This window comes from Arctopsyche grandis, chromosome 12 (assembly GCF_051622035.1).
Source record: "Arctopsyche grandis isolate Sample6627 chromosome 12, ASM5162203v2, whole genome shotgun sequence".
Classification (NCBI taxonomy): Eukaryota; Metazoa; Arthropoda; class Insecta; order Trichoptera; family Hydropsychidae; genus Arctopsyche; species Arctopsyche grandis.
The window spans coordinates 493,291-505,776 of NC_135366.1; the positions used below are offsets into that span (position 1 = coordinate 493,291).

General features: G+C 32.1%; 1 protein-coding gene across 1 annotated transcript in view; it reads left to right on the forward strand.

Annotated features, from left to right (window-relative positions):
• LOC143920146 (basic helix-loop-helix transcription factor scleraxis-like) overlaps window positions 1-12,486 on the forward strand; it is a 32,735-nt gene that overhangs the window by 1,910 nt on the left and 18,339 nt on the right. The gene's annotated exons all lie outside the window — the stretch shown is intronic.

Genomic DNA, 12,486 nt, shown 5'->3' on the forward strand with positions numbered 1-12,486 from the left:
CGATATCAGGGCATTCTGGTCTGAGCACTGCCAGTGCGTGTATCTCCTTAATCATCAATAAATGCTGTGAAACGACTTTGGCCTTTTACTTGGATCCTCCACCCACCCCTACGCAACAATAATAATTAAAATAAAAATCCAAAGAAGGGAATGTCTTGCACCTGCAGCCTGTTCCGATAAATAAAAACAAGCTACAAATACAAAACATACCTGCGAGGCCCAAATGGAAGAGAGTAGATTAAAATTCCACACATACATACATCACATTCAAATTAAGAGAATAATGATGAGCATACATACATATGTTACCAGATAAATATGTTAAAATAATATCCGATAATCTACGCTCACTTAGGTGGAAAATATCGCATTCAAGCACGGCAGCAACGATTTCACTGAGAAGTCGAATAGCTCTTGGAATTGGAGCCATTCGAAAAAGAACTGTGCGAACAGGAGGTACAACCATCAAATGATGATGTCTACCACGTACATACTTATTAGGGACACAAAGTCCCAACTGCTGCAACAACAACGGTCATGACGTATTACCACGCAGTAGCTGGAGAACGAAACGAATTAATGAGAAGTTCCTCCAAAGTTCAAGGGAATTATACCCAAGCATGCCCAAAAGGAAAGGAGTGGGGTAGAGATATGGGTAGTACCCATACTCTTTCTTATAGAGAAAACGAAGAAATGCTTTTTGCACTTTTTCAATTATAAGAGAGCAATTTGCTTCATGCGGATTCCACACAATCGCATTATATTCAAGTTTACTTCTAACAAGAGAGTTGAACAGCAAGCGAGAAGACAACGGGTTGGAAAATAACCGAGTATATCTCAAGACAATTTATAATAATAGTTGGCTTTAGGCGTCATATTGTTGTCAAGTGACGATTGTCCACAGACAATCCTAAATAATGTTAGCCTCAGTCGTATTTGATGCTTGATGTATGTCCGATAAAAACTTCTCTGTTTGTTTATATTACTCGCAAGATGGGCAAGGGCATCGTTAAAAATTGCACAATGCATTCAAAAACACACAATAAACAACTTGGGATACATTTTTATAAGTGAATTGACCCGATTGTATTCTTATACAATGATCATATAATATTAAAAATATTTTGGTTCATATTAATCACCTAAGATAAGAAGACTAAGAGGTGACTTAATTTAAGTCTTTAAAATAATAAACAATCATCATAATTGTGCTATGTCCAAACCCATCACGTTCAATGAAAACACTCATCTTAGAGGTCACACTATCAGACTCCAAAAAGTAAAATCGAATAAATTGATCAGAGATTCCTTCTTTTCAAACAGAGTGGTTAAAGTTTAAAATAATCTTCCCAACAATGTAGTAAATTCTGAAAACAAGCGGGAAGTCTTTTTTAAACTTGAAGATTTTTGTAATTCTTCTTTTTCAATAACTTTTTTATATTTTTGTTTTCTTTTATATAGTTATTATTATGTTACTTATTATTATGAAGTTTTTAGGAAATATAAATATTTGTTAATTAGCATTTGATTTTTTTTATAAATATTTTAACTACCAATATTAGGATATATATTTAAGTGATGAAAAAAGAGGGGATATATATTTTTTAAGTGAATAAAAATTAAACACCGCCCTGGTTCTTTTTTATTTAGCACTACACCACTGAGTATAACACTATGTATGTATGTAGTAACATTATATTATTAGGATTCAACTTTTGTATTATTTATGTAGGTATTTTTTCACTTTGAGCTGTACGCTGACATACAACGAAAATCTATTAATTGATATACATATGTACCTAGATATAGTGTCAGCGTATAGCTCAAAGTGAAAAAATACCCACATAAATAATACAAAAGTCGAATCCAAATAATATAATGTTATAGAATACCTATGGATAGATACATATATGTATGTATGTAGATTGAGAAGCATTGAACTAATTAAAGGACTGGAAAAAACCGGAATGAATTCGTTCAAGAATGTATTCTAAGCTTCTCAAAAATTGTACGTCATTTTCAAATTGTTTTTATCAAAGTATTTAAAATAGACGTTTGCATACTTACGGATCCGCTTTGTAGTCGAATTGGGCAATGCCGTTTGGTTTCCTTTTGTCGCCAAGGACGTTTTTGCAGTCGTGTCCGGAAACGGAAGTTTGAAATTTTAGTGCACGAATGCTGTAAATCAATAAACACATTACTTACTCTAAAGATTTATCGATAAATATACATATCAACAATGATAGAGTGCGTACTTTCATATTTAAAAAGAGCAATGTCCGAAAACAAATGTTTGTTATTATACACCTATTATTACAATGGTCGAATGGTCAATGTCGACATGTTTTCTCGATCAATATTGACCGACATATTGGATTACAATTTCAGATTTTTTCAAACACTCGACGGGAGCGTGAACTCTACAAGGAAAACTTTCAACAATGAAGAATCATTCTTGAAAAAATATAACAAAACATGATTGGTAAGGAATGTAATTTGAAATATTTTCGTTTTTTGTTTTGTGTTTAGGCTTTATAAAAATAATAACAAAGGAAAAGTCTGCTAATAATTGTTGTTTCAAAATACAACTTATACTCGTATTTTTAATAAACAACAACAACAGGCAAAACTTTATGATTTATCCTTTGATTGATTGTATTTCTACGGCACGGATTCTCAACATTGTTCAAAGTGTGATAGCAGGCAAGTTTTATATAAAATAAAACCTTTATGTAGAGATTTGTTTTTTATATACGTTTCTTAACTTGCGTTTATTGAAAAAAAAACAATCCTTAATTAGGCTAAATTTGTTTGAAGGAACAAATGATTTGTTTTGATAAACATATCGTTTGAAATAGTACCCATATTTTGCAACCGCCTAGAAAAACTTTAATGACCTTCTAAGGGTCACGACCCACAGTTTAGGAGTCTGTATTCTATGAAGATGTTAGATTTATACATTTCGAATAGAATTCGATAACGATTGTCATTGCTTTTATAGACAAAAGCGTTCAGCATATGTACATGGAACACGATCATGTTGAAGCGATTACTTGCATTACATCATTTGCTGGAAAATCGTGATTTAAATCCAAAGCGAATCATTTCAATATGCTGTCTACCATTTTGTCTTGGACTTGGACAAAAATAAACAACAAATCCAAATACCGAGAATAAACCGAGTACGTTAAAAAAATAAATACCTATAATATTTATACCCACTTGCGTTTCGCATTGACTTTAACGAACTAATCGAATACAAAACACACTCGGTTAGTAATAATATGCATGTTTATATTACATAGTTGTAGTAAAGTTTCGATAGATGATTGCCCGCCTCGCGTCATTGATTGTATAGGTAGAGTTCGTGAACGAAATTGTAATGATAATGATGGGTTTATAAAATGACCGTTTTGTGCGAAACTCATCTGCCGTTTTTGACGAAACTTTGTGAATCGTACGTTTTTACAAATTAAATTGTAAAATTTTCCGCTATTGTTTGCACAATTTCACAACATGAATAATGTTCTCGCATTGCGAGATATATATTTTTTGACACTTTACACTCGTAAATCTCGAAAAATTGCACACACAAACCGTTCAAAGTATTCATATGTAAATGGTGGCCAGATTCTTTCAAAAGCAAACATTTTTGTTTTACCTCTTCGATTTTTAAATATTCCGCTAATTAAATTTAAGAATATACAAAATTATTTATTCGCTCGTATTTATTTTAATTTATTATCATAACATTTGCTATTTGACTTGAAAATTTTCAGTAAATATAAGCGGTACACGTGTTTTCCATACATATAATACCTACATACATATGTTATGTACTTGAATGACCTGTGTTTAATTATTCAGTAACTTTTGGTCAGTTATTGTGATATATACATAATTATTTGGTCAGTTATTTTGATATATAATTATGTTTTTGACCATTGTGGTGCATTAGGAATTCCCGTAATGCTACAATGGTCCAAACTTTAAAAATAAATAAATAATATATAACCAGAAGAATAGACTGGTAGTTAGTACATAATGCTTTGAAGAAAGTGGTCATGGGTTTGAATCCCACTGGTTCCTGCTAGCCAGACCTTGGATTCGTGACTCCAGGTCAATCGTGTCCTATCAGATTTTGCCAATTTATCAGGTTTTCATTAAAACGGTTCCAACAGATTGCCGATTTCCTCGCAAATCTCAAGTTTTCAGCAATATCAAATTTCACTGAATTGTATAAAATGTTGGAAATTTACAAATTTGACCATAAAATGTTTTTTTTTGATATGTATTTATTTACTGGATTTCGTTGAATTGTTTAAAAATACTGCAAATTTACAAAATTTTGACCATAGATGTCTTTGTGGATGTTAATTATGCACAATGCTTCTGGCCAGGAAGGCGCATTGGGGTTACCTGTTAGGCCTTATAATAATTATGTAATGACGTAAAAATAAACGGTAAGAACATATATTCAAATCTGTAAAAAAACGGTTAGTATTTATTTACTTACATAGTTATTCATTTAGAGTTTGAACCATTGTGGCATTACAGGAATTCTTAATGCGCCACAATAGTCAAAAATATAACAGAAAAGAAACAAAATAATTAACTATATGTACAGAATATAATTCACACAACATATAAATAATAATAATTAAATATAAGGATTATTATAATAAACTAGCTGTATTACCCGGCTTCACTCGGTATTTGTAATATAAACCGCTTAAACATGACTAATGTAATAGTTAACATTTTAATAAATTTATTTGAATAGTTTTATTTTATATAAATTTATTTGAATACTTATTTGTTTTTTTTTTTATTAAATTGACTGTCACGAACATAGAAACATATATAGTAAGTCTCTTATAAATAATTATATGTACGCCCTCGGCGTCTGCCCCCCTCCCTAGGGCTTCGCCCTCGGCGTCTACGCCCCCGAGAACTTCGAATCCTTTGAATTTAAGACTATTTCTAATATCCAACCATTTCAATTAATCTGACACACTTCTAACATTCTAACGTTTACTCACATTCAAAATTGCACACATTGCTCTATTCTTAGGGTTGTCAGGCGTCCCGATTAATCGGGATTGTCACCAGTTTTAAGTCTCGTGTCCCAGTGTCCTGAACAAACCTCTCGGGACGCCCAAATTTCCCGGTTTACTACTTTTCGGAATTAAAATATATGTAACAAACTATGAACAAAAAGTCGATGACAGATGAAAGAAATAGACTTTCTGAGGATAAAGTTGAAAGTATTCTAAAATGCATTGAAAACTATGATTTAAATTGTTGCCAAATGTATGCTTATCTAATCACAAACAAAATAATCTTGCAAAAGGCCAAATCTAATGAAAAATATAGATTTTAAAAACCTACTTATTAAAAAAATTGTATTTTTTTTTGTTTATATATTTTTTTTAATTTAGATGTTTATGGTTGCTTTTGTTCGTATTCGTTGATTTATATTATACTAGCTTTATTACCCGGCTTCGCTCGGTATTTGTAATATAAACCGCTTAAACATGACTAATCTAATAGTAAACATTTTATTAAATTTATTTGAATAGTTTTATTTTATATAAATTTATTTGAATACTCATTTGTCACGAACAAACTAACATATATAGTAAGTCTCTTATAAAAAAATATATGTACACCCCCAGGGTCTGCGCCCCCTAGGGGGCAAAGCCCTATGGCTTCTCTCTCGTCGCCCCCTAGGGTTTCGCCCTCGGCGCCTATGCCCCCGGGAACTTCGAATCCTTTGAATCGGAAAACATACATACATACATACGAACATACGAACAAACTTTAGTGTTTTTTAATTTATTTTTTTATGACTGCTTTTGTTCCTATTTAAGTAATTAATATAATTAAATTATTTAATGTAAATTAAAAATTATTTGATCTGGTTTTATTTTTTTGAGGGGGTGTCCCGGTTTGACTTGCATGAAATCTGACAACCCTATCTATTCTGCACTTTCTGCAGTTTCATCAATACACAATCCACTAAATAGATTGAGCACTGTAGCGCAATATACAGTATGACGCCTAATAATATGTACTTATAACTTGATAACGATTGGTATACAAATCAATTTAGGTATCGACTCTTTCCTTATAAACTATCGCTGAATTTAATACGAATGTGGGATCACTCTGTATGAGTGGAATAAAACGATTTACAAATACATATCTACTTCGATATGAATTTGAATTGTTTCACACGTACCAAGTAGCCATACGGGCGTCTATCGTTCCTTTCACGCTCTTGATCAATTTTCTGCTTTTTTTCAAACGTTCAAACATTGGCCAACGCTATTGGCCTGCCCTCTACTTTAGATCGAAAAGCGCTATCTTGAATCGAATCAAACAAAAGACTCTCTCGCGAACATTCGCCCGTTACTCACGTCTGCAACAAACAACTAATGCACCCATTTTTACAACTTACAATTCTTACATGTCGAAACGGACACGTCACATCGCTTCGACCGTTTAAACTTGACAACCCACCCATTGGCAATCGTGACGCACAAGTGCAAAATTAGTACAAAAGTGACCTATTGATTTCGCAACAAGTGCGGCGGAGATACGGGCGCTTTCAAAAGTTTCATAAAATATTCCTGTACAATATTTAGAATATTATAATCGATGAAATTGAATGTACATACGATATAACTTTAACTTTTTAACAATTTAATTTGAATACCACCTTGAATCTAGTGCAAATAATCATTGCAAATCGAGCATGCGGTTACGTGCAATACTGCACGTATAAGTCGCCCCCCTGTAATGTCGAACGTACCTACTTTATTTTCTTTGATATATTGTTCAACTATTTTACATATTTTCATTCAACATTGCTCTATTATCAAATTGTATATTACCGTTAACGTGATTTTTGCAGTTATTTGTATTTAGATTACACTGTTCGACAAATGACGATTTTTTTTTTTGGTTCAGAGACGAGATATGACTTTTCTTATATATCTATGCCCAGTGAACACGAATCAAAATCTGTCAATTTTCTGTTCAAAATGAATATTGGAATCTATAGTCGGGTATTTTATCTTTCATTTGCAGTACTTTTCAACTTTCAAATCTCTCTAAGTAGTCGTCCAGTTCAAATCAAAAGTCAAAAGTACGTATATTCACTTGGAATTTTTTCCCACTGTTAATACTATTTTATATTGAGTATTTTCTATTGAAACATGTTTATTGGGATAGTGTTCTGGCCACACTATATTTTGTTTTCGTTTAAAAGTGTTAATTGGAAGTGTGCTGAATTTGAATTGTGCTGCCAGATGTTCCGTTATAGATATTTTACATATAGTGACTTTTGGGCGAGCGCTTACTGACCAATAATCACCGAACCGATTTGAAGAATAGTTTGAAGAAAAAGTTGATTTTAATAATCGTCCGTTTTTTCGCCACGTTCGTCGTAAATCATCTGAAAAGGAAAGTTTCAATTGATTCCAAATTGTATCGTAACCTTTTATGTGCACAGAATGAGCATTCAATTTTCCGCCATTTCGTAAAAGTCACGATTTTACCTTTGTTCATTGGCATTTGACCTTTTTATTCTAGCTCTAAATAAATAATCGTGCAAAATTTCGCGTAGAACATCGACCGAATGTATGGCCGCAATTTTAAACGCAACCGGTCATTATTATTATTTTTTTATTACATGTTTTCATCTACATCCTAAAGTCCAATTTTCTATCTACGAGTGTATTGAACTTGCGTTGGAAGTACATATGTAGCTACATATGTGCATTTCAAATGGTATTCAAGTACAATGCATAGTTCGTTAGCGACGATGACGTTCGTGAAATATCTATCAATAGGTATGCCAAGTATTAGATCAGTAAAGCCTCCCGGGTAAATCGATAACATAATGCATAGATCACAATATTGTAGTGCAAAAAACGACTTGAAAATGAAAAATACGACTGTAATCGTGCGATCTATATATGAGAAGATCCGCTTACTGAGAGGATTGTCTGAATAGTGTTAGTTAATTGAATAGTAATATATGTATGTATGTAACTACGACTATTGAAATCCTATGAAGTTGAGGCTGGTTAATTGTTTCAATATGTAGTTAATTTTTCTGCAAATTCAACGGTTTGTTTATATAAAAAAGTTTCCGGGAAAAAAGCTGCAAACTTCAATCGGTCAAAATTTTATTCATTATTTACATTCCTCGTGTATGTAGTAGGTATCTATTATTTTTTTTCCTTTTTTTGTTATAACATATTGTTTGAATAAACTTTTTAACCCTTTGAATGCTGAAATACGCCGATAGGCGTTGTATTTTGAGTATGTAAAAAATAAACAAGAATACTACCCGCTAAGCCTTTTCAGGTAGCATTGTAAAAAATGCATTGAACATGGGTCGTGTAATAAATGTTTAAAAAGACCGGTTTGCACCGGAATTTCTGAATTTATAACCATAGCAGAATTTCTCGATGGAAATCCCTAACTGCTGAATATTTTAGATTGTGGCTTGGTATTTAGATTGTGAGCATTATTATGAGCATTTCAACAACAATGAACTAGTTTTGGAAAAATACATTCATTAATAGACTTCTTTTGTTTATTTTATATTGTTGGAAGATATATCAGAGAGTCTAAAGTTTAGTCTTTAAACACACCTTTACAAAACTTGAAATCCTCGGTGGTAGTCATCTAGGGTTTGTTTGGATTAGCTACAATTTTTATACCTGCTGTCTATTTGGATTTCTAAATAATTATAGTTGGAAATTTTCAGCGTGGCGGGCTTTCAACAGAAAAGATGTCAGCGCTCACAGGGTTAACCTAACCTAACCTATAGGGCGGGCGATAGGTTTCGACCATTTCCCGACCTATGAAAACTCATTTGTGTTTTGAAGAGGATCTTTATTGCTCAGTTGATACGAGTGTAATTGTATGTACGGTGAATGAGATGGTTGCTTCGGAGGAGTGAACAGGTTGAGCTCCTGGAGCCCACTGGCATCTGGGGATGATGCGCTGGTTTATATAGTATGTAATTGATTGTGCAACGCCTAGCTTGGCTGGTGAGATTCCTACGGGGTCAAGGTTATAATAATAGACTTCTTTTGTTTATTTTATATATGTAGTTGTAAGATATATTAGAGAGTCTAAACACACCTTTACAAAACACGAAATCCTCGTCGGTTGTTATCTAGGGTTTGTTTGGATTAACTACAACTTTTATACCTGCTTTCTATTGGATTTCTAAATAATGTTGGTGAAATTTTCAGCATGGCGGGCTTTCATTTCGGGTTAAATAATCTTAGTAACAAGGCAATGAAATAAATTGTAAAATATTATCATATTGTCAATAACACTGTTTGATACGAAAAATGGTTCAGAGACGAGACATAACTTTTCTTATAGATCTATGCCCAGTAAACACGAATCTGGTAATAAAAAATGTTGATTGGCTCGAGATTCGTAGATATGTGTTTTTTAAATCGCGTGATTTTTCTTTATGTTGGTTTTGTTCGGTCGATGTCTCAAAATCTGTCAATTTTCTGTTCAAAATGAATATTGGAATCTGTAGTTGGGTATTTTATCTTTCATTTGTAGTACTTTTCAGCTTTCAAATCTCTCTAAGTAGTCGTCCAGTTCAAATCAAAAGTCAAAAGAACCAAAAAAAAAAGTCGTCATCTGTCGAACAGTGTAATTAGTCAAAAAATAAGCTACAAATTTGAACTCGCATAAAATCCATGCAATTGAGATGAAGATGATCACCCCAGCTTGCTAGGAAAATTCCACAACTGCAAAAATAGCCATTACATCACCCCAATTAGGCCAGATTAGATCGGACATTTATCTCTAGTGAGAAAAAACGGGTAATCTGTTATTAGGCCATTTTTTCGACCGGTCATAACAGGATGGTCTGGTTGTGTGCGGATCTTCGCGAATATCTGGTTCGTTGATCTTCGAACTGATGTCACGAGCTTCAAATCCATTTAACGATTCGTTTAATGGGTTCTAAGTCGACTCGAGACTCGTAAGGGTCGGTTTAATTTATAAAACACATGCATAATAGTGTGTGCTCGGCGTGACGAGGATCTATGTACTATAGATCAATCTCGAGCAGCCGGATATCCTTGAGCATACATAATTCCAAAGCTTTTCAAATCTTAAGCGCTGGCTTTTCAGGTTGATGACTCCTTGTGGACGTGTCTTTTTTAAATTTAAATACCCGCTCTAGGATACAATGAATTATATTAAACTGACCACGCTCAAATTCCGCAATCATTATTATTATTATCGCTCGGTCAAGTGCTCCATATATGAGAGCGTGTGTAATTTTTTTTTTTGTATAATTTATTGAAGGTCAGTCGAAACGTGTAGGGGGATCTTAGAGGCCGTATACCATCCGGTAGTCTTTGTGAGCTGGAAAAAAATTTAGCGGTGGCCAACACGCGACTTTTTTAATACAATTTTTATAAAATAACGAAAGCGTGTATGTACTTGGAATGTACCTATATAATATGTATGCTTGCGTTCGATCGGTGGTTCTTAAATATTGGACGGGTATATGGTCGTGAAATTTTTTATAGAGTAGCCTGAAGGTTTGGAAAACATTTATTTTGATATTAAAATATTTTTTGATTTTTATTTTTGTAGTATATAAATGTTTTGAAAAAGTGGTTTTAGAAACAAAAATCAGGTGGTACAGATATTATAGTATTTAAAGGGTTTAAATCAAGTTTGTTTTTTGAAAATTTTATATTCTTAGAATTCAGTATTTGGTTAAATAGATAAAATTAAAAATTAAATTCTTAATTTTAAGCTCTTTTAAAATTATAAGCTCTTTTTGGAGTCAAATAATATGACCTTTAACAGGTTTTTCACATCACATTTATGAACGAATATTTATGAAAGAAATTAAGATTTAAATTTATACTGTAGATAATTCTATAAGCAGTTTTAATACTGTATAATGATTTTTAATACTTTCATAAATTATGTTAACATTTAATGCAATCATTTTTTTCTGATTTGGTCATTTATATTTTTTATATATCTACATATGTACTATGTGTATTATTTTTAAAATGCAATATAATTATTTATATAAATAGTAAATAAATCGAAACTTGCAGTCGATTCTCGTAACAAACATATATGTACATCAATCGTGAAACGACTCCGTTTAAAAACAAGACTATATTTATTATAGCATTAAAAAAAGTCAACATTTAAATAATTCATAAAACGACCCACTCGTAAAACGCTTTGCTACCATTTCGCCTTGTTTTTATCGTATAAATGATACATAAATTAATATAAACAAATAAAAAAGCTCAAGTCGGCAGCACAAAACGTCGAGCCAACTCGATAGATCCGTTTTCACGCCAGTAAAATCGTCAATGATGAGCCGAAGATGTTCCAATTCCGATGGAAGTACCATTTACAACCTTGGATGGATCAGTAAAAGTGGATCGACAAACCTGATCGATCGCATGCCGAAGAGATGGAGTCATCGATCCATCATCCTGCCGAGCCGGATCCGATCGATCGACACCGGAAAAGGAAATACAATTACCCAAAACTGGTATATTCTGTCAAATCAGTATTGTATTTGCATGTGCGGAAAGACTTTTGGTACAGATTTGATGCATTTAAGCTCGTGACGTAAGAATACAAGGTCGGTAGTGTTTTTTTCCTTTTTTTTATTTTTTCATGATTTCTTTATCATTTTCACGTTTTGTGAAACCTTGAAATCTGCTTATTGGATAGAACGAGCATCAATCATGTGCACAATTATTTTGTCATCGTTTACAGAAATTTTTATTTACTGAAGTAAAGTTATTTGTTTTCCGTCAATATGTTATATTTCTATAAAATAATTAATTGAAATATTCTATACCTATATATATTTTTCCAATGTCATGGAATATCTTTCAGGCATTCTGTAAGTTTTTAATAAATTTAACACTTAAGTACATGATAAATTACATTTTACGTTTATTAAACATAGTTCATATTGAGACATCTATGAATTTTAATAATAAAAGTTTTTCCAGTATCAAAAATTTAGCCCAATTTTACCTGATGAATTCATGAACTAAATTTTTTACCAATGAACTTCTTATTCTTCTTCTGTAAGCTGTTGAAATTTGTTTTCAAAGAATTCAAAGTGCCCAATTATAATAACTTCATTCAAATTCTCAGTATCTTCACCTTAAGAATCTTTTTATCCGTGTTTTATGTAGATAGTATTTCTATCCATTAAATATAATATATTAATAATACATATGTATAATGTTATAGCGACATCTATAGGCATTTATATGCAATATTTTAATTGGTGTCGCAATTTTGCAATATTTCAATAGGTGTCGTTAGTACAATAATTTAATATTTTATTTTCCTATTTATCGTTTGAAATATTATTTGGTATTTTTATTCAAGTAAAAACTTATTTATTTAATTTTTTTTTGGATAATAATA